At 45.9% G+C, this 22919-nt stretch overlaps 1 long non-coding RNA gene across 1 annotated transcript in view; it reads right to left on the bottom strand.

Moving 5' to 3' along the window:
- Positions 1 to 22527, bottom strand: part of LOC139796682 (uncharacterized) — a 113506-nt gene extending 90979 nt beyond the window's left edge. Inside the window, exon 1 of the long non-coding RNA XR_011726090.1 lies at positions 22398 to 22527. This is a non-coding gene — a long non-coding RNA (uncharacterized lncRNA). The remainder of the gene's footprint in view (positions 1 to 22397) is intronic.
- Positions 22528 to 22919: the final 392 nt, after the last annotated feature.

The raw sequence follows: 22919 nt of genomic DNA, 5'->3' as shown, positions 1-22919 counted from the left end.
AAGACTCACAGCAGCAACTGCAGGCTGGTACTGCAGGGCTGCTCCAACAATGAACTGGCCATTACAGTCACAAAATAATTCTGCTTTTCCCAGGCAACATGGGTCTTACAGAGTCAGAAATTATGCACATTCACAGTTAGGAGTTATCAAAGGCTTTTTGTGATCATTGTGCTTCTTTCTGATCCTTGTGCTATCACAAGTTTTAGTCCAAATTCAATTCATTTCACAGTAAGTATTTTCCTGCTTCTTAACAGAGCAATTTGGAAACCCACAGGACACTTTGTACAACACTAAGGTTTTTTCCTTATGGCAACAAAATGGGTTCTTTGCCTTTTTTTTCCCCAGGGACAGCACCCCAGCTTGCACAAGGATGTATTTTTTTCCATTGTGATTACACACAAAACTCTTCAGCAGTTTAGAACTTCCAAGCTGTCATTTTGTCACACTACTGCCTCTTAATTATAATTCCTTATATGTAGGGGGTAGGAATTTCATATCAAATGAAATTTGCTTTGTCTCACATGTCGTGAGCAAACAGAACTTTGTTATCTTACTGTAACTGCATGACACACAGCAGGAGGTGCTGAACAAATCCTCAGTAATGTTATTGATCACTAAGATGGGATTCTGGAGTTCCTCTTCTCTTTGTTAGGGCCAAGACTGTAGCAAAGCTCCAGAAAGGGTGGTGGGGAGCAGAGGTCTCTGTGCCTGAAGAGCACCAGTGTTGCTTCCAGACCCAACACTTTGCACTTGGCTCTTCCCTCACTCTTCTCTCTCCACACCTTCACCATACCCACGTCTCTTCTTTCAGAACTGTTTTTCCAGCTGTTTCCCAGTGATAAACACACCTGTGATACTCTGACAATTTCCTACAGGTATCCCAGATGATTTAGGGAGAGAGAATATACTGAAACAAGGAAAAGGTAGGGAGGAAGCAATCTCCTTATCATGCCAGATGGCACTGGGAATAAAGACCTTGGAAGAAAAAGTATCCTGAATGCAGCTTCGGTGATGTTGGTTTTGCAGGTGTGCCAACACCAGGGGAATACACCCAGTGGAGGAGAAGGAAGGACCAGGAAGAGCTGCCAAGAGAGCTGCTGGAAATTCACATCATCTCCTTCCCTTCTCGTGTCCCCAGGAGTGCTCAGCCTGCTGCAGCCCAACTGCACAGCTCCAGGAGGCACAGCTCTGGCAGCCTGAGAGGATCAACAAGAGGGAGGGAACTTGTCCCATCAGCATTATTCCACTCCAAAGCACGTTTGCTGCCCCCACAGGGATGATTCAGCTCGGAGCTCTGCAGCACTCAGGGCTGCAAACACAGCAGGAGCAAGGAGAGGGATTTGTGCCAGCAGTGATGCAGAAAGCTCTGCCCCACACACACAGCATGTGTCCCACCAGACCCACATGTCCCACCATGTCCCAGTGCCACAAATGGCACTGATGCCAGCCCCATTCCCCTCTGCTCCTGAGGACACAGAGCCACTTCCAAAAAAATGGGGAAGGGCTGGCTTTAACTTCCAAAAAAAGTCAGAACACATTCCCTATAGGTCCAGAAATTCTGGTGGGGCAGAAATATGCCCCTCAAAAAGCCAGTCGGGCCTTGTGTGATGGCACCCAGGACAGAAGAGCTGCTGCAGAAAACCTGGGAAGAAGAACTGGGAAAAGCAGGCAGCTGCAGTTTCCCTCTCCGTGACACTGGTCCCAAGCAGCCAGTGGTACAAAAAGGAGTTTGTCACCTCATGGTCCAGGCAGCAGATCTCCTGAGCATGTTGGTGTCAGATCCAGTCCCTGGCAGCTCCCCTTCTACATTGAGTCTAAACCAGCAACATCATTTAGCAAAGCAAACTTGAGTTTCCAGCACAGTTAAGGTGAGGCAGCCATGAAGACATCCTTGGGAGGATCAGCAACATTCAGCACAGAGTTAAATCCTGCTGTCAGTGCACTGGGAAACAGGATAAAAATAGACTGAGTGTGGTGGCAGCCAGCACTGGCTGTGAGAAGCAATCCTGCCTGCATCCTGGCTTTGGGGGCTGCTGAGATGGTGTATTTCTGCTTCCTCAGCTCCATTTCTACTGCTCTTCATGTTTTAAAAGAATACTGTGAGTGAAAGCTGAGGTGAAATTGAGATTTCAGGGGCTTCCACAGGAATAATTTCAGAGAAAATCATGTAGTGTGAAGTTGCAGTGTTCAGAAATCCTTCACAGCTGAGAAAGAAGGTAGCAGTTTACCCAATTTAACTCATAAACCCCAAGGAAAGAGATCTTATAAGGGATGCTCTCCTCTCAGTAGGAAAACATGGATTTGATCTGTCAGCATCCATTTCAATCAAATGATAGTTCATGCCTTAATTTTGCCAGAAGGGCTCACTCTGAGGAACTGAAAGGGCACCACCAGGCAAGATGTAAGAAAATGAAGGCCACTTCTTTATTGCAAAAGACACCTCTAAAGAACAAAACTTCCAGAAAAAGGATCCTTCATCACTTCCTAAAATAGAAACCTTCAGTTCTGCAGCATCTAAAGGCGTAAAATTTCAGAATCTCTTTTTATACCTTCTGCTAATTCTTTAAAAGGAAGTCAGAGGATAATTCAACAACTTTCTATAATTAGTCTAATATTCTGCTGCTTTCCTTTTTTTAGTTACTACTCATAGACAGAGCTGATTTTGCCAACTAAGAGCATGAGACTCAGGAGTACTCCAAGAACACCAAAACATTCCCCACCACGGACCAGTGCATGGGCTGGGAAGGTCTGGAATACCATTCCAAGCTGCTCAGCAAGGGATCTACTTGGGACCCACAGTGTATCCTGTGCACATTCACCCTTCCCTGCCCTCCAGAAGAGCCCCAGGCTATGGCCACTCACCTGAGAGATCATATTTTGCCAGTTTAAGAGTGCACAACCTCAGCCTGATGTGGAGTTCAGGTCATTGCTGCTTTCTTCCATCTAGCTCTCAGATTAACCCCAAATTAAACTAATAACTATTAGTATGTTGTTCTGAAAAGTACATGAAAGCCCAAAGATCCATAATGTACCTGGCTCTAGCACAGTTTTCATCTGAAAGTTCTTCAGAATGTATCTTTACTGCATTCACACAGAAAAACCAAAATATTATAAAAACTTATTTTCTGCAGAGTGGCTTCATAGTAAACAAGACAGCAAAAAACTTCTCTGGCATTAATCTCATCCACCATAGAATTAAAACCACTGCAGAAGCAAAGGCTTTCTTTTCCCAAATATTGTTCAACTCTCCCCATTTTGCAAACATCTTGGACTTCAATTCAGTAAGCAACAAACCCAGCCAGACACAGAGGAACACTGCCAAGGCAATGCTGCTCTCACTACCAAGGCTCACAGGTGACACCCTCAGCTAACCTGGAGCACCAAAGCAAACCCTGTGTGCTACCAAGAATTCACAAGTCCTTTCCAGGCTTTTTTTTCCAATTCTCTTATAAGCATCCAGACCAATGCAGGGTGACAAGGTGCAGTCCCAGCCTGCCCAGCCAGCTCCTTCACCTGGGGGATGGTTGGTACCCTGGTGCCTCAGCACTGTCACACCCAGATGCACACTCAGCTCCCACTGAGCTTCAGAGGTGCCCAACCAAGCTGAGGCAGCACAGGCAGTCCTGCTCCAACTCTTCTGATTGGGTTTTCCAGGAACACAAACAGAGGAAAACATCATCAAAACCACAGAAGACTTTGGAACAAGTGAGATGAGATCTGGAACAACAGAGAAGAAACCCTGGCTCTGGTGACACCAAGAGGGGAGTTGTTATCACACTGACCAGAACGGCCACAGACAGACCCCTGACTGACCAGTGACCCCAGGAGCAGGCTGAAAGCTTTACATGGCCCTTAGGTCCCAAAAACCTCTGTAAGATGGGCTCTGTGAGCAAGGGACTAGGTCAGTGCCATCCCCCTGAGAGAGTGGATTTTCTGCCTACCCATTCCCCCTTTAACAAACACTGTATCACCAAAGGCCCCCTGGGCATCCGGGGGGTGTGGGGCTTGTTGGGAGGGCATAAAAATACCACTAAGGTATTTAGAAAAATCCAGACTAGTTCTGAACCAGCTTCTCAGCAGAGCAAACGAGCCCCCAGAGGGCAGAGAGCTAACAGAGATACCCTGGCATGGCACCAGAGCTCTCCCATGCACAGCACCCAGGTGTCTGCCCAACCCTGAGCTGCTGCCTCCTTCCCTTCCTGCCTCCTCTGAACGTGGATTTCATCTGGGCTGGGAGGGGGAACAAAGAGAAGGGATGTTTTAGTGATGCTACTGCTTCTTTTGGAAGTTTAGTAACAGTTTTAGAAAAAGATTAAAGGGTGTTTTAATCAACTTCAAACTGACAACAGATGTTGGCTTCAATAAAAATGAGTTACGAAAGAGAAGGGAATAACAAGAATTAATTAGAAGATGCTGAGCAAAGAAACAAAGTCCAGAAATCTGACATTTCCTGGCAATTAATTTTTAGATCAGCATCCCCTCAGGACAGGTGGATACTCTTTCTTGTTTTTAATAAAGACAGTATCACATTGGCATCACCACTACTGGAAGCACAGATCATCAGCTCTGTATTTAACAGCACAAACCCAGCCCACAGTCATCACTCCAGCTCCCAGGAGCAGCTCTTCCCAAAGCCAAGCACAAAGGGAATGTTGGTTCTGGTACTGTGGGGAGCAAGGTGATGGGTGGGTAATCAGCAGAAGAAAAGAAATATTGCCAAATGAAAGATGGAATGTGGACCTATTATCTTTTTTCTTGAGGAAAAGCACCAGAGCCTGTGCCAGGTCACTGAGTGACCTCCTGCAGCACAGAGTCTCCCACACTGTGCTGAAGGACCCAGGAGAGGCAACCCTGAAACTACAGAGTGAGCAGGACTCATCCTCTGCATAAACTGCAGGAGCTGCAGCAGTGCAGAGCTCCCTCCCCTCACACCCAGCAGCAGTCCAGCACAAAGCACTGGAATGGGAAAATTCTCAGGATGAAGTGAAATGATACCCAGAAGCATCAGATACCAAACCAGGACAGAAAGCTACACTTGCCTCTCACTCTTGTAAAACCCATGGGCTTGGAGGAGAAGACAGAAGGGCTGTAAAATGTGACATGTGAAACCATGGAAGGGGAGGTGCTGAGAAATAATTCAGAAGTATTTGAGCTCTCACACCAGAGGGGGCTTTTCCCACAGTGGGGTAGGACAGTGTGGATGCCAAAGTCTGCTTCAAAAAACCACTTGGTTTCATTAAGGCCACTGCCTGTCAGGGTGTCCTGGCACTAACAGGCCAAAGGGACACGTGGAGCCAGGACTCTGATGGGATAACCTAAGGGAATCTCTCCCTAACCAGCACTCCTTTGGTCCCACTCCAACACAGGGGGCTGAGTGACAGCCCAGGCTCTGAGGCTGCGTGGCACTGCGTGCCTGGGGACACCGATGTCACTGGAGTTAAGGGAGCCAGGAACTCCCAGAAGTGCTCAGCTAGGGGAGAGGCAGGGAGCAGGGCAGTGCTGCAGGGATGGGGAGAAGGTCTCAGGGGCGGAAATCTCACTGGGCAGGTCCCAGTTTGGCCATAAGCACAGCACCCACCCTCTGCAGTGTTCTCCCCAAGCCAAGCAGGGATGTTTGCCATCACCAGGAGCAAACAGCACCAGCAATCAGCTGCAACAGCACCCAGCTCCCTGAAATTGGAGTTGTAAAGGTTTGACCAGTTTCCCCCTCCTGCCCTTGGGAGCTGTGTCACTGCTCAGCAGCTCAGGAAATCCTGCAGAGCCCCTGCAGAGCCTCAGTGGCCCCAAGCCCTGCTCTCCATCCCCTCCAATGCACCACAGCACCCCTGGGTCCTGCAGCCTGTGCCAGGGGCACTGGGGCAGCAAGCTGTGTCCCTCACTCCTCACCTCACCCAAACCTGCTGCCAGGGACCACAGCTCTGCAGTGATGCAGCCCAGGCTGGAATGAAGACATCCGAAGGGACACTGGAGCAAGACAGCCTGAGTAGCCATGGCAACCCCCACTGGCTATCCATTTCCCTTCCTGCTGTATTAGTGCTTTTGTCTTACACTACTGATTTTCTATCACAGTGTATCAGCCACGGGCCCACCTGAGCTCCAGACAGCAGAGATCCTAACGGTCCTTGAAAATAATTTTATTACCAGGTTTTTATCTCATCGTCTTAAAAGCACTGCAGTGGACTTGGGTTTCATCTAAAGAAAGGAGAAAGAAAGGAAGTGGATGCCACTAGTGCTCAGTCTCAGCAGAGAGAAAGCTGGTACAAGCCAGTTGGGTACCACCAAATAAGTCCTTCTTCAGGGTTTCAAGTATTTACCTCATCTCCAGGCACCTGGCTTATCATGCTGGTACAAGCATGTCTGGGTGCTCCTGTCACCCGGGAGGGTTATGTGACACCAAAGCTCCTTTGTGCCCAGGAGAGCTCTGTCCCCCAGCCCCTGCTCATCCCCTGCCATGTCACCAGCTGCTGGGACTCTTGGGGACACCAAAATGATGGGCATGGCCAGGAGGGACAGCAGGACTCAGCCTCCCCATCTGAGAGAGGCCAAGAAGGCAGAGCTCTGCCCCAGCTTCCCACACACACTGCTCAGCTCTCTCCTCCTGATTCAGTCCTGCAATATGAAGGCTTTGCTGGAGGAAGATTTATTTATTTGCTGTTGTTAGGATGTGAGGAAAAGGGCACAGAGTGAGAAAAGCAAGAATCCTATCTGAAATTTATCCTTGCTGCCACACTGCATCAAGTTCTGCTGGGCCAGCACTACCTGGGGCACGTTCTACAAGTTCACTAAAAGCAAGGAAACCAATGGGGTCATTTTTTGGTACTTGTACCTAAAAATCAGCAATGCTCACCCCAGCAAACAGCCTGCTGGCAGCACATGTATCTAACACCAGGAGGAGCAACCCGAAACTTCCTTAAATTGCAAGATGGGGGCACATAAGGAAAAAGGTGAACATCTACCCCTACACCATCACAGTGTTGTGACTCTAAATTTTAAAATTCTACCTAAAGAATTGTAGGTCCCTCACATCATTACTGACACTTTTCTGTGCAGTACCAAAGGAGAGCCATCTATATGGCTCTGGGACCCTGCAAAAACACCCCAAAATACCAACATATTTGTTTTTCCTCCACGTTGCTGCTTCATGCAAAGTAAATTGCTAAAGGATATATTAATGCATTAATTTTAAAAAGGCTTGTTTGAACTGTTCCTTGAAGGAATTTGAAAATGTTCTTTCTTCCTTCCCTTTAAACAGCACTTTGGAATTAGTATGCCATTGTGCAGATCAAGGCCATTTGCACAAATATAAAATATTCAATTAATAAGCCTGGAATATTTAATCACAGCATTGAAATGCTAAGGACTGCATTAACATTTATTATTCCCTATAAAGGAGGATCTCCAGCACTCTGCCTGCAACTGTTCTGTAATAGCTCTGGAGCTCTATGTGGGTTTTTGGTCTTTTTCCTAAACCAATGCTAAAAGGCAGTATTAATGCAGATTAAGCTAAATTTCATAACCACTAGAGTAACACTCCAAGAGGGAGTGAAATTGCTAGCTCTTGATTTAAAAAAACTGAGAAAAACATTTTTTTTTTTCCTATTTCCAATTAGCAGAGCTTAGACAGCAGAGAATTCTGCAGCCAAGTCTTTCCATTCCTGGCTGAGGCCTGGATGAAGCACAGAACATCTGAGTGGGAATGCACCAGAGAGAGGGGTAACTCCAGGGGCAGGCAGCCAGTTGGGTACCACCAAATGAGTCCTTCTTCAGGGCTTCAAATATTTACCTCATCTCCAGGCACCTGGCTTATCAGTTTGCTGCATTTCATCACAACAAAAGCAGCAACCCATAGGCGATCTCCAGAGATGCACAACTGCTTCAGCAGCTCAGGTACTGGTACCAGCAGCCACATAAATAAGATGGTATCTATTGGGGCAGAGAGTCTACAAAGATGAACCCACCCCACCCTGACAGTTTAGGTCCCCAAAGGGAAGACATCAACCCAGCAAGCATTTTCATTTGTGTAACACAGTGAGTTGTCTGCCAAAGATCTAGCAAAAAAATCTGCATTAGAACCAGCCAGTGCAGGTAACTTCCCAGCATGGAGAACACAAAGGGAGGTTTATCCACCTCCCCTTCCACCCCTAACCCCCTCTCCCATGGCATGATGCTTTTCCCTTAAAAGCCCTTCTTCTGCCTTGGAGGTTGGCTGGGTGGCACAAGGACATGGGTTAACTTCCATGGGAAGGACTCACTTCCAGAGAACTGAACTGAAGGGATTTGTGCTGCCCAAGATACAGGTTACAGGCTGTGGAAATCTACCATTATCCCTGAAGGCATCCAAAGTGTTCTTTTGTTGGTTCTGGAGAGTCCCAGCTGGGGCTGTGGATGGTTCCTGTAGGGATGCTCCCTGTTGCAGAGGAGAGGGCCCAAGCACTGCAGGAAAACTCACTCTAGTACTGGAAGCAAACTGGACTGAGGAGTTTGGACCCATCAATGAGAGGAAAGTCTTCAAATATTCAAAATCCTAACTCAGGCAGATGAAAAACCAAGTGGGAATGTTTATATGAACCAGCCTCCTCAGAATGGTATGGGGAACACAGCATCCCCAGCTGCTGCTTGGGGGAACACACATGGCCCATCTGACATCTCAGGGCATGTGGGGAAACGTGGGGAGGTCAGAACCATCAGAAATGGAGTTGGTTAAAACTTGACAATGACAGAAAAACAGCAGCAAACACATCAGGTGAGGCACAGAAGCAATCTGAGAGGGGGAAAATCTTGTGCCTTGGCCATCCTGACATCCTGATGCCAGGTTCCAGCTTCTAAAGCAAAGGCTTTAGCAGGACTGATTAAGCTCTGGGAGCAGTGCCACTCTGCAGCTGCCAGCAAGAGCCCTGCTGGAGGAGAGATTTCTGCACCCCACTCACAGCACCACCCAGGCAGACCCTTCAAAGAGTTTGGCTCATTTCAGTCAGGAACGGAAAAAAAAAAAAAAAAAAAAAAAAAGAGGCTGTAAGAGGGCATTTTTTCTCAGTGTCTTCAGGGATACAAACATCAGGGAGGGAGAAAGAAGAGTTGTTAAAACTAAAAGCAAAAATGCTTGCACAATAGTAAACGGTATAAAATAGTCATAAATCCAGGCTGGAAATCTGAGGATTTATTATCCTGATGGCAGTGAAGTTCTGAGACAGCCTCTCAGTGGTAGTGGTAGAAAAAAGCCCTGTGCCTTGCTTGAAGCTGCAGTTTGCTCAGCCCACGGGGATAATTACAGGAGAGGCTGCTAAGAGCCTTGGCCAGGAGGCACAAATCAAAGGTGTCTTAGCTCAGGGTTACACCAGAGAGGTCCCCATCTGGATGTCAGGTCAGGCTGTGGTCACCTCTGTGTTTACAGCAGACCCAGGGTGGCAGAATCACTCAGGTAGTTCAAGTCAAGGCTGGGCTGCAGGCAGATCCCTGCCCCAGCTGGAACTCAGCTTCAGTTTTATGGTCTGAATGGAGTTATTGATTGGAAAGGTTTCTCCACTGCTCTTCTCAGTGACACCCAGGGAAAGGAAAAATCATTTTGTGATCTAAACATAAGGAAAAAAAAAGCCCTTCTTTAATGTAAGGTGCTGAACACTGGAACAGATTGCCTGGAGAGGTTTTCAGTGTCCAGCCCTGGGAGAGAGGGATAACCACAGCCCCCAGCAATCTGCAGACATCTCCAGCCTCAGCTGCTCCCTCTGACCCAGCACACAGGAGAACCTGCCCCAGGCTGCACTGCCAGAGTCAGGAGCCCAGAAACACACAGCAAGTGCTCACAGAAGTTGATATTTCTGCATGGAGATGCTGTACAGTTGCTGCAGAAAATTGAAATGGGAAATTTGGAAACCTTGAGTGTGATTTGGACTTAAAACTGCACAGTATGGGCTCTCAGAGTATGTTCTTTCCCAGGCAGATGCCTGAGCAAGGCAGTTCATTTGGCAAGCATCCAAGGGACTGGAAAAATGATGGACTAAAAAAAATGGCAGCACCAATTTTCAATTGTTTTAAGTGTTCACCTATGAATAATTTGCAGGTAGACAATATCTACTTAGCTAATGGCTTTATAATTTCTGTTAAGAATAAGCATTAGAATGGCTGAAGTTTCTGCTCGATCAAAATCTCCTGAGTGAGAAAAACAGAAAGTGCCACTGAAGACCTTATTATCCCTCTGAGAATAGGTGTCAGCTTCCCCTCCCTAACACCCCATGCACTGGTGTTTCCACAACTCCATCCATGGCACTGCCATTTGGTGTGACTGGGAAGCAGCTGCATGTACTGTACAGGCACAAGACTGGCCAAGCACTTTCTTTTTCTTGTTTTAAGTCGTTTAGCACAGGACCTTGGGAGATGTCCCTGGTGGGCAGCTCGGAACTGTACCTGAGCAAGAGCTTCTCCATGGAGGTCACTGGGTTGGACTGGATGACCTTCAGAGGTGCCTCCCAACCCAGCACATTCTCTGATCCTATATCTCACCTCTCAGGGACAGAATGTCAAACCCTGCATCCACAATGTGCTGTTTCCTAATAACAGGCACCATGAAGCTGTCTCTCCTCCATAAAAATCTGACACGTTTCCTTGCAATCATCAGAGATCACTTGAAGTGATCACTTGCAAAATGCAGATGAAAGATAGCTACAGACATCAGTAAAAATCAAATCTTACAATTAGGTAAAGGACAACAAGGGTGTTTTAAAAGAACAGTAACAGGGGAAATTGTTGTAATAGCTTACATCCATTACTGGAAATGGATATCATAACTATTAGTGTTAGAGAAAGCACTCAACAAATCTCTATCCTCTGTGCTTGTTATGATACTAACTGGGGTATTCACTTGGTAGAGTGACAGCAAAATATTTTCTGTTTAACAATGATTGTTTAACAAAGTAGATTATTAACCAACCACAACCAAAGCTAATGACAGACTTAAGAAACTTCAAAGTGGTTTTTAAGAGCAATTTTTCAAAGCAGTTCAGGGGCTAATTCCATACATGTTTACCAAGGCTTGGGAGCCTCAGGAAAGCCAGAGGAAAGGAGGTTGGAGCAGCAGAGGGCTCTAATCACAGGACTGGAGGGGACAACTTGGTTGAGTTGTTAACATGTTAAGCAGAGAGGCAAAGGCTGATCCTGACAGAGTGTGGAAGGCAGAATTAATTACCAGGATGGTGTCACATTGATTGGATTTTATAAAAAAGACCTGAATAAGCCAAATGCCTTACAGAAACATCTTATGCCAGAGTGCATCTTAACCAAACTGGAAACTCTCATGGCAAACATCTGAGGAGAAAAAGAAATATACTCCCAGTCAGGACATGAAATTCCTGCTGCTCCTGTGCAAGCAAAGTGCTGATCTCATCAGAGGAGAACCAAGTGCAGCTCTGATCAGCTGCTTCAAATACAAACCCAGAGACAAGTGACATGGCTCATGCTTCCAGCTGAGACAAACCCTGACTGCTCCCTAGGGATACACCAGGGAGAAAGGGGAGAAGTCAGGAAGTCACAGGCAGGGCCAGCACAAGAACTGTAAATTAGCCATGAACACATTTTCATGGGAAGCAGGAGAGCACAGCTAATCACTGGAGAGGAAATACTAAGGAATACTCTCTAGTACCAGGTGTAGGAACAGGAAAAATAAATAGCCAGGTAAAAAATGAGCTCATTTACAACAGTAGCAGGTTAGGATTGAAAATAACTATCCAGGAGTCCTTTCTGGTGTTCCTAAGGAAAGGTTATGGCTGATCCCAAGGGAAGATGCTCAAGAGGTGAAGCTTGGATGCAGAAGCAGAACTGAGCCTGGGGGGGGCACTGGCTCTGCCATCTTTCACCAAGGGGCTGGAGACCCCAGAATCCCATGGCCAAGTGACAGGAAGATCTGAGATATGGCAAACCTGCCTTGCATGAGGAGATGAAAGCAGCTTCCCATTTTTTATTTAACAGAGTGGAAGGATGCGACCTCTCCACCACCTGCATAGGCTTAAAGTTTCTGGCATGAGACTGCTCTCCAGTCCAGCTGAGAAAGGACGCGTCAGAAAGCTGCACCGAGACCACTGCTGGCAGGAGGTAAAGCAGAGCGGCTGAACACTGAGGTGACAACCTGAGGTCACCAGCCCGGGGTGACAGAGCTGGGAGCAGCTCTGCAGGCAGCTCCTGCCATCTGGTGGACACAGGACACACACAGCATCCCAAACCAGCTCTGCTCCTGCTGGAAAAGCATCAGTGGGGCTGACTACATAGAAACCCACAGTGCCTTCTGTGGCCCCCGGCAGACGTGAATGATTTTATAAATTAAATAATATCAATGCAACAAGACTCCTCTAATACCTTACTGAAGCAAAATGCTACAGAGATCAGAGAAACTGCCATTTTTTACACGTCACTCAAATGTACCTTTATAAAATAATGACAAAGTAGTTCCTTTCAGAGTTTAAAACAAGTATCTTGCTGAATAACAGCACTAATTTTCTTTTAAACATTTTTGCAAGTATGCTGAGCCAAATGAGCATGCCAGCAGCTTCAGGCTGAAGTCATTTACAGCATTACCAGGGCCTCAAGACACCAAACAAAGCTGGATCAGAGTCCATTCCAGGCACTTTTCCATCAAGGCAATGAAGAGGCCTTGGAAACTTCCATTAGCACATGGAACTGAAGATCTGTGGGGTTTAAGTGTGTTTGCTTCTCCTGTAAGCAGCTAGCCTGCATTGCACCCCTGTGGTCTGCTCCTAAGCCACTTGGAGCTGGGTCAGGAGGTGTTCAGTGACAGCACACACACCTTTAAAGGCAGGAAAACCTTCCCTCCTTCCTGCTTCCTTCTCTTTCTGTCTTCCCCACCTGGTTTTCTGTGAACTAAAACCCACCCGTTGCCCAGGACCTCCTTGCTGCCTGCAGCACCCACTGCTCCTTATCCACCTCCCAGTAACACGGGTCTCACCCAGAACCTCAAATTCAGCCCCTGTGCTGATGGCTGCCAGACCAGACAGCACAAATGCACAAAGGGACCAGGGCAAGGGCAGCTTCACCTCTCTGGTCACTGCTCTCTGCCCTCCAAACCCCTGTGTCCAGTCTGCCATCAGCCAGGGAAACCAGGAGACTTGGCCCAGGAGCACTGGGGAGGGAAGGAAGAGCCACACAGCCACACCACACAGCTTGGTTCTTTAGGAAACCAGGCAAAACCTTTCTAACTAGACCAGCTCACCCTGACCAACACTGTCCCAGTGCCTTCCTCACTTCCAGCCCTCACACAGCCACAGCTCATGTGCCCCCAGCACCTCCCACAGTGTGGGAGAGGCAGTGCTCACCCGTGGCTGTATGGAATAGCTGATGCATAAAGAGAATGATAAAAACAAAATGCATTTCTGAGGAGGCATTACCACCTAACCCTGATTTCTCTGAGTGGTTTTCCTGAAACAAAGAGTATGTACAGGTTTTATAGCTCTTCAGCTTGCCAGTCATGTAATCACAGCTACCCTGAGCACCCCTCTAGAAGTTACATTTATTCCTGTTTCAATATTCCTGCAACGATTCACCAGAGCAAACTAAAGAACTGATACACACCCTGTGAGCAACACCAAGCACAACAACCTGGTAAAAGCAATTTCAAGGCTAAAGCAGAAACGTGTTCCTTGTCTGGGAGTGACCCTGCCATCCTGCCAGGGCCATTGCTTGGCTGGGAGCTCCATGGAAGGTTATTCCAATGGCTCCACGCGAGGCTCCCTGCTGGGCACAGGGAGGGAAGAATTCATTTCGTTTGACTTGAGCCCCCTGCAGCACAGACCCCTGCACCTCCATGGATCATCTCTGCACAGCCAGGGGAAGGAAGCAGCAGGCAGACATCTCCAGGGGCTGCTCTGATTGCCTCTGCAGAGCAAACAGAGCCAGGGTGTCCCTGACAGCTCCCACCTGCAGGGACAGCCACAGCCTTGGAAAAGACAGGAGAGGAAAGACATGGGGGAACAAAGGGGAAGGGAAAAGGAAGAGGGAGGAACTCCCTGTGATGTCAGCTCCACAGACTTGCACTTGCAGTGGGAAAGGCAGCAGAGGTTTGTAAGAGAAAGTTTTGATGGGAAAGCACAGCAGGGTGAAACACTGAAGCAACCCACACAAATTATTGGGAAGGAGCAGGTGACTGCCATTGCACCAAACACAATCCTGATGCCACAGTGCAAACTCCTGTGTTACTAGATCCCACCAGTGGGCAAAACAGGAAAGTACAGCCCATGCCATGAACAAATTCCCTCTGAAAAATAACGGCAGGAATTAGGAAGGAAAAAGGCTAGAAAACATAGCTGAAAGGTACTGAGTAGAGGGGCAAGGCCTGTACGATATGAGAAATAAATAAATTTAGGTCTCTGACCATTAATGTGCATATGGGGGGCTCACCCCAGGACACAGAGGAATTCTTACATCTTCCCTTCTAAGACACACACACACCCCCCTTTCTCACACTCTTTCAGCTTTTCCCTTAGCCCCGAGGCTAACTGCACTACACAGCATTAACAGACCATGGCAGGAGAGCACAGCCAGCTCTGGCCAGCTGGGGATTTCTTGTCCTAGAGCAGCAGCTAGCACAGGACCTAGGCATGGCCAGGCAGGCAGATGAGACAGGCTGAAGCACGGGCTGTCATGCCTGATGTGCAGTCAGCTCTGGTGTCCTGCTTCCTGACAGCATCAGCACAAAGCTACAATTATTTTTATCCCTGCTTTTTATCCCCTGGCACGTGCTTGTTTCATCTCAGACCTGAAAGGTTATCACTGGAAACTCAGAATTAAACAGAACCAGCCCCATCTTCCCTGCCAAGAGCTCAGCTTAGTAGACAAAATGGCTTTGACAAATACCCTTGCTCACAGGAACAAGGAGTAATTTGGTACATCTGAAGGCTGACTCCATTTCTGTTCCAATCAGTTTGCAAGGTACTCTATCTTGTCCACTCCTTCCTTTCTCTTTTTTGTATCTCAGCTGCACCCCAGCTCTTCTCCACTTTCTTCAGTGACAAAGGACATCTCAAAATCCTAAGCCTTTGAGTCTGATGTGGACATATGAAACAAGTGCTGTGTGTGCCTGTGCCTGCTCCTCAGTGCCTGTGCTTTGTCTCTTCCTGCCCAGCATTGTTGGTTTTGTTGCTGGGCAGCTCACTGACCTTGTGCCAGTCCTTCTGGATCCTTTGCTTCACATTTGCCTTAAATCAGATTCCTCGGTCTCCTGATATTCAGCCCCAGGCACTGATCAAAATGCCTTTGGCTTCTTCTTTCTCAGACCTCAAGTCCTCATGTTGCCCTTGGCTATCTTTGGCTTCTGGTTTCCAGCCTCTTCCTGGTCAGCACCTCATTTTTGATCGCAGCTGTCCACAGCTTGGCTGAGATTCCCTGTCAGGCTTCACACTTTTTCCCCAGTGATGCAGCACATCTATCTCCCTGGCCTCACGGAAAGCCTCTCCTCCACCATGTCTGCCAGCAAAGCATGCCTCAAAGGCTCAGTTCCAACTTTCTTCTGAGCTTCCTGAAAAGGACAACTAATACACTGCCAAACAACAGGAAAACAGTAAAGGAACTTTAAAAAAGAATAAACAGGGACTATTGAAAGAGCAGATTGATCAGTAGAATAAATTTTAAAAATGCTTCAAACAAGGAATCCATCAACAGCTGCAAGAGCACAGGAGTCAGTGAGCTACAGAGGTCATAAATCACAGCAACCCACAGTCTGACCTGATTGCACAGACCTAAAGAAAGGGTCTTGGGTTAACTTTGGCAGCAAAGTAATCCTTGTGCAGTCCAAGAGGATTGCTCAGAACTCCCGACACTCTCCCCCTGCATGAAGGAGCTTGACCTTCTCCAGATCTCTCATCAGTCCTGGCCTCTTGCCAGGCTCCACAGGTAATCAGTCCTGTGCCATCCCCACTCTCCTGTGGGCTGCTCACATGCACCAGCAGAGCACACAGGATTTCATGTAGTACTCCTTGGCTAACTGCTGTTGTTCCTTCCACACATCTTTCCTCCAGAGCCAGTTCTCGTAGTCAGAGAGGAAATACAAAATGCCACCCCAGGGGGCACGGGCCAGATTCTCTCTTACCAGAGTGGTACAATCCTCAGAACAAATGATCTCTTCACAAGACTGAGTGACAGATCTTTGCTAACAGCACAGTGAGACAGATTCCCTGGGAGCACTAATTAATGTCACCTTCTTAGATCACGTTGACATCTTTTCCAGAGGCTTCAGAACTGGACCAGGAGCTTTAAATCCAATTGTTGACTTTGAAAAAAGAACAAGGCACCATTTCAGTCAGCTGGTTCTACACCTCCATCCATCTTTCTTGAAGGGCTTATAACAGAAGCACATATCTGAAAGCCTTATTTTAATTTTTAAATGTAAATCCAAATGGTCTGATGATCATTGGTCAAAGATCACAAACAATACCAGAATCCCAGCTAGAAAGTTTTCTGGGAAGACAATATAAAACCAGACCCACTTCTTTCTTCTCTTTATCATTTCAGCATGTGCACCTACTGCAGAACATTCTAAAGAGCACCATGTCAGCACACTGGTTAACACAGACCATGTCGTGCAAGCCTTCAGTCCTTTATTTGCCTGGATATCTCTTCAGTCATGAATAAAGCTTGAATAAAGGGCAAATCTGTCACAGCAAACAAATTAGCTTCACCAACACATTTGCATTCCAACCAAAATTACTAAATAAGTGAGAACACAATGAATGCAAATTAATTCACTGCTAATACAACAAAAGCAAAATTTATGCACCACAATAATAAATTCCATGTACCCACTGCTGAACAGTACTGCCTGGGAAGTCCTCTTCTGGTGCCTGTCTAGTGATGTGCAGATGTCAAATGTCACATCAAGTTCCACTGCTCAGAAGGTGACACATGGCTCTTCAGTGACTGCAGCTGCTCTACCCAAATGGTGCTGATGCAGTCAGCTCTGGTGCTGTTGCACAGGGCCCAGCAGCAAGGCTGAGGCAGACATCTGGTGATGTGCTGCAGCAAGACAGCACTCAGCTAACAAGCTGAGCAGGGTTGGCTTCCAGTGTGGGCTCTCCCTGTCAAAAGATTTTGTTTGATAAAAAGCCTGACAGGGATTCCAGCTGCGAAGGGGCCTGGAGGAGCGATGTGAAATGCACTGGCACTTGTCTCTCCCAGATCTGACTCCAGAGAACAACATTCAACTCTCATTTCAAAGTAAGCCTGTCAATTAGAATGACATTTTTCAAAGAAATATATGGGCCAAAGAAAGTTCTTTCTGAACATTCTCTTCTCACTGTTTTAATTTCAGAGTTAGGTCCAATTTGACACAGCCATACACACTGTCTTTAACTGAAATGGTAATTAACTTAGGAGGAACACTGTATACAGGCTTGGCTGGGTGTTTATGACAGAGCCTGAGACATTACCAACCCGAGGTCACAATGCAAGAGTCCTTTGCTTAGGAGCTGTTTTCAGGAGTCAGCCTAGCACAGAACAGAACTGCTACACATACAAACCACATTTAGTAGCCACAAAGCCCATCAGAAGAACAAACAGGTGTGGAAAATATAACAATGAGAAATAAACAGCAAGAATTAAGTGTTACCAGGAAATCTGAATTTTAATTAGAGAACATTTTTTGAGACTGAGAGAAGAACTAGAAAAGCAGTAGAGAGCTGAAGACCAGGACCACAAAGGAAGATACATCCAGTTTTGTTTAGGACAAACCCCCCAGGAAGCCATAGCCCAAATATTAAGGATGGTTCAGCATCATTGAACTTCAGTGCTGGGGAGGGCACAGGCTGAGGGACTGGAAAACTTCCAAGTAAGGGAAAATTCCTGCACAGAACATGAAGCTCAACCCAAGAACCATCCTGGGTGCAGAGCTTTCCACACACTGCTACACCAGGTACACACACAGCAGAACTTACACACATTAGCTGCTCCACAGCACTGCCTCCCCATCTCCCTCCTCCCCTGACACAAAAGGAACTGTAATTTTTCCACTGGATACAAACATGGTTTGGGAAGCAGATTGTTCAAAGTGATTTGATGTGACAGTTTCTAAAAAAACTGTTAGTGCCTGCTCATCAATCCAGTGCCTTTCCAAACCAACAGCATCCAGATCCCTCAAACAGGACAAGTATTGCACCCCTGGCTAAGGAAAATCTCCCAGGTACAGTGAAGTCACAGAAGAACAGCCCTCACTGATGCATAAACTACTGCTGATTTGTGAAAGTCACCCAGCTTATTTTGGTAAGAAATATGCATTGTGTCTTCTGCAAACAAAGTCATCCCTCAGTCACAACACTGAGATGAACTGGAGACCAGTGACAAAACTGGTTTTATCCATGTTTTTATGCAACATTTATGTTTTATCCTGGATCCCTAGAAGGCTTCAGAAAACCTTTTATGAAAAGCAATGAAGGAACCACAATCACTGTCCTGTGTTAAAAGGTAGATCCACAAAACCCCACTAGTCACTTTTCACCATGTCAAGTGCTTGAAGAGCAACATTTCATCCATTCATTCATTTTTTTCTGATATCCCTCCTCCAGTTCCTCTCTTCCTTCCCCCTAAGCTGCTGGCTGAGAACATAAGAACAATAAGTAATATTACAACACATAGAAAAGGCAAAAGAATGAAATAAATAAATAAAATCAGATGGCAGCAATCCATCATCACCTAAAGAAGAGAGTGGTGGTGTTTTGTCAGTGACAAGTAGTGCTTTCACTCACAAGTGTTTGTACAGAAAACCAGGATTTGTTTACTGCTCACACTGACAAACATGCAGATTCACAAAAGACACTTCAGTTTGTTTAATAAACAACCTGCCTGGGAATGGCTATTCCCTTATCATTTGTTTCTACACCACCTTCACCCTGATGGAAGAGCACCAGAACTCTTCAGAAAAAAGTCAGCACATTTATTTGAAAACTGGATAATTCCATTCTCTGATAGATTGATTAAAAAAAAAAATAAAACAAGTAGTTGCACTACTTGAGAAAGCAAATTTGATTGGTCTGATATAAAATTTTTGAATATTTTTTCTTATCTGGTTAAAAAAAAAAAAAAAAAAAAAGAAAAAACCCACAGTATTTAGAGTTCCACCAGGGCTCGTGGGGTGGTCATTTTTAGATCAGTACATTTAGAGCAAGGGTAAGAAGCCCCAGAAGTGCATTGCAATTAACATCATTAGATGCTTCAGTTTGGTCAATTTATAGCAGGGCATTTATCTAGGAGGTGGGATCATAATTCAGACTCACTGACAGCACATGACAGAGAGGATACAGGTATAGGGAGGGCTCAGGAACCAGTGTTCTTAAAACTATTGGTTAAAAGAGAACTTGAAATCCAAACCAAAGGATAAATGCTGCTAGGACACCCTCAGGGAGTTCTTTCCAGCTCCTTGCCTTGGACTGGATCCAGCTTGAGACACCTCCCCAGTGTCCCAGCTCAAGAGAAGAGGGTCACATCTCTCTGAAAATTAAAACCTGTAATGGTTCCACATCCCAGGACAAAAACAAGTATCATCTGATGCTTTTGCCAGACTTTGACTACAGTTATTCTCTTTGTCTTAAATGTGCCCTCTTCATGCTGCCAGCTGCACACTGCTCTGGTTTGATGCCAGTGAAGTTCAGCTGAGCAAGGCCTTAGCCTGTAGGTCAGTCAATGTATGAAAAATTGCCTAATTGCCTAAATACTGGTTTTAGAGCACTCCACAGATTCCCACCCTTCATACTAATGTGGTTAGTGGTTAAACATATGCTGAACTATACTGCCTAGTACCACTAATTTATTAATTCTGGCTGCTGTTGAGAAGACCAGCTGGTAAATGAGTAAAATCAGCTGAGAGCACAGAGCTCTTGTTACCTGGGAGGAAGAGAAAATTCCCTGTCTTTGGAAAACATAGTACAAAACATGGCAGAGATTTCTCCCAGCAGAGAGCAAGAGCAGACGTGAGCACGTCTGACTGCTCCAAAGGGATCCAAAAATTCCAACAGTATGAGGAAAATGCAGCACTCTCTCCACTAAGCCTCTCAGACAGAATATGCATCTTTGCAAGTAGTTCCTTCTGCCCCCAGACATGGGAAGCAGTAGGATTTTTTTTTTTCAGCCATTAAAATCTCAAGAATCAGAATAAAACCAAATGACAACAAGTATGCAAAATGAAGACAACAATTACTTTTCTCCCAGCAGTGGGAGTTAACACCTTTTGTTAGAAAATAGGTAAGGAGCAGTAAGGACACAGAAGTTCCACACCAGTCAGCTAGGCAGATGTGGCAGGGAAGGAGCAGAACACCAGTAGGCTTCTTCACAGAGCTTCACAATAACTACAGGAACACAGCATGCAAACCCTGAGGGCAAGACAACACTTCTGTAATTACCAGCAGCAATCTGCCTTGGCTCTGTATAGGATCCAGCACAAGCCAATTCATTTTCAGCAGTCTTTCCCCCTTTGCTCCAGTTCTGCCATTGGAACCTTGTTCTGAGAACACACTTGGCATTCCCTCAGGGCTGCCACAGATGAGAAAGGACTGACAGAATCTGTTTGTGCCCTTGGTCTTTCATCAGTCAGGCATCTCTCCAGGACAGAAACATTACACAGAAGAGCAACTGACAAACCATAATAAGGTAAAACCATTCAGAAGAGTCCAGACATCTATTCTTATGCCTCTATACTTACTGCATGCATAGTTAAGAGGATTGCTTCATTGACAGCACCTAGGAAAAGGATCCCCCCCAAAGAAAGAAAAAATCTGGAGTACTTCCATGAAAAAAAGACATTAAAAAACATTAATCCATGGTACAAACAGCATGCAGGTTTATTTTCAGCTTCCCCTTACACTAGAACTCTGGCTCTGAAGTTCCTAGACTGCACATGCTATCTACAACTGTGACTTTTTAGCTTGTATTTTTGCAGCTGCTGACAAAACAGCTCACACAAGACCAGCCAGGAGAATGACACTTTAGATTTTTTTTCAGGCACAAGTGGCATTTCTTTCCCTGCAGGTACCTGTGATCATGGTGGCTGGTGAATCAGCTCTCAGGGCTCCACAGCAAGCAGCTAACAGAAGCAAGTCTGTCAGCTGCATCCTCTGCCTAAGTTTGGCTCTAGGCAGAGCCCTGAGTTCAGCAGCAGGGGCTGCAGCTCCACTGGAACTGAATAGGCAGAAAGTCTGAAAAAACATCTTAGAAATCCCTCTGTAGTGCAATCCTGCTCTGTCCTGTGATGACCCCTGTTTTCCAGGGAGATTTTCAGTGACATCAGCCCTATACTTTTTGCCTCCAGATGTATCTGCCCTCCCTCAGGTTAAGCTCTGCTGGGTGCACAGCTGTGGTTCCACCTGCACTCAGCACCTGAACTCACACTACCCAGCAAAATAAAACTAATTTTTATCTTAACACCTTTCTTTATTTAGTTTGGATTACTCTTCTCTATATAATCAACCTGTTCTCTCCTTTATGCAACAAAGCATGAGGAAACAAGCCACAAAATTATTCAATAAATGCTAATTAGGAAGCTCCACTGGAATCTGGTACTATGTACAAAAGGGGACTTACTTTGCCCTGCTAATGGAGTTTATAGTAAGTTTGGGCATCTATCACTATCAAACCCCACACCCTCATCTTATACTAGAAAGAAGGAACTATCATTCACTCAGCTTTCTGTTGATCCTGTATTTTTTTTTCCTGAAGCTAAATAAAACAGTTTCTGCAAGTAACTAGAGCAAAACCAATACTCTGCTTTTTATTACTTGGGCAATAGCTGAGCTTACTTAAATACTAAGAAATATTTAAGAAACCATGGTAGCAATCAGATATTGGGGATAAATAAATGGCAGGTTAAAAGGGTGGGGTGGGTTTTTTCCATTTTAAGAGGAGCTGAACCATTACATACAATATACATACTAAGCATACAAGTAAATATTAGAGTGTATAAAGCTTATAAAAATAATTGCTCTCCTCCTTTTGGCTCACCAGTGTTGTGGTAGCCAGACCCAGAATGTGGGCAGCCAAACATACAGGATTGCACAAATCAAACATGTAACAAACTAATATAAAACATAAACACAGTCTTTTCTTGCCATTTGTTTTGACATTTTCATGCTCTGCTTCGTTTTCCCCACTGCCTTCTCCTATTGCCCTCCAAACCAACAGAAGAGGCAGTACAGCTTGCAGGGATCCCAAAACACTTGGGCTCCACATGTCCATACACAACAGCACCACAGGCAGTCCCTGCCCAGCGTGTTCACTCTACTACCAGTAGATATTTTTACCTTTTAACTGGGGCAGCAGCCCTGAAGCACATGAAACCCTCACCAAGAGGGCAGAGAACTTATTCTTTGGTACAGATGCTTCACACTGAACTGGCTCATCACCCCTCTCCCAGTCACACCTACCTGGGGGTCTCAGCACTGGTCTGTGCACCTGGACTTTCCTCCTCTGCACATCCATTCTCAGGAAGTTTGGGCAGCAGCAAGCACAGCTTCATTATCCATTGTATCATCTGAGCCACTAATCAGCACATGCATTTCCTAGAAGAAGCCCGAAGATTTTCATTACCAAAAAAAAAAAAAAAATATATTTAAGTTGCAAAATACCATACAAAACCCCAAGGTATGGAGCATATCTACTTTTTTTTCCTCTCGAGTGCAGCTGTTCTTTATTAATTTGCATCAGGTCAATTACAATAAACGCTGAGGTCAATTTCTTACCCCAAACCAAATCCACCTGCTTTATCAGTGTTAATTAGCAGCAGGCACACCTGATTCCCCAGGCTATGTATCCATGGTGCCTCTTCTTAGCTGGGAGAGCCAGGCTGAGGCTGCTGGTTCCCGTTAGATGTATAACGCAAGGAACTTCCCTCCTTTCCTACTTGAAGTGCGAAACTCTACTACTCACTCTTTCGGCCAAGCCAGGTA

This window comes from Heliangelus exortis, chromosome 5 (assembly GCF_036169615.1).
Source record: "Heliangelus exortis chromosome 5, bHelExo1.hap1, whole genome shotgun sequence".
Lineage (NCBI taxonomy): Eukaryota > Metazoa > Chordata > Aves > Apodiformes > Trochilidae > Heliangelus > Heliangelus exortis.
Note: the sequence above shows the minus strand (reverse complement) of the source record. Positions and strands in the feature narration are given on the sequence as shown.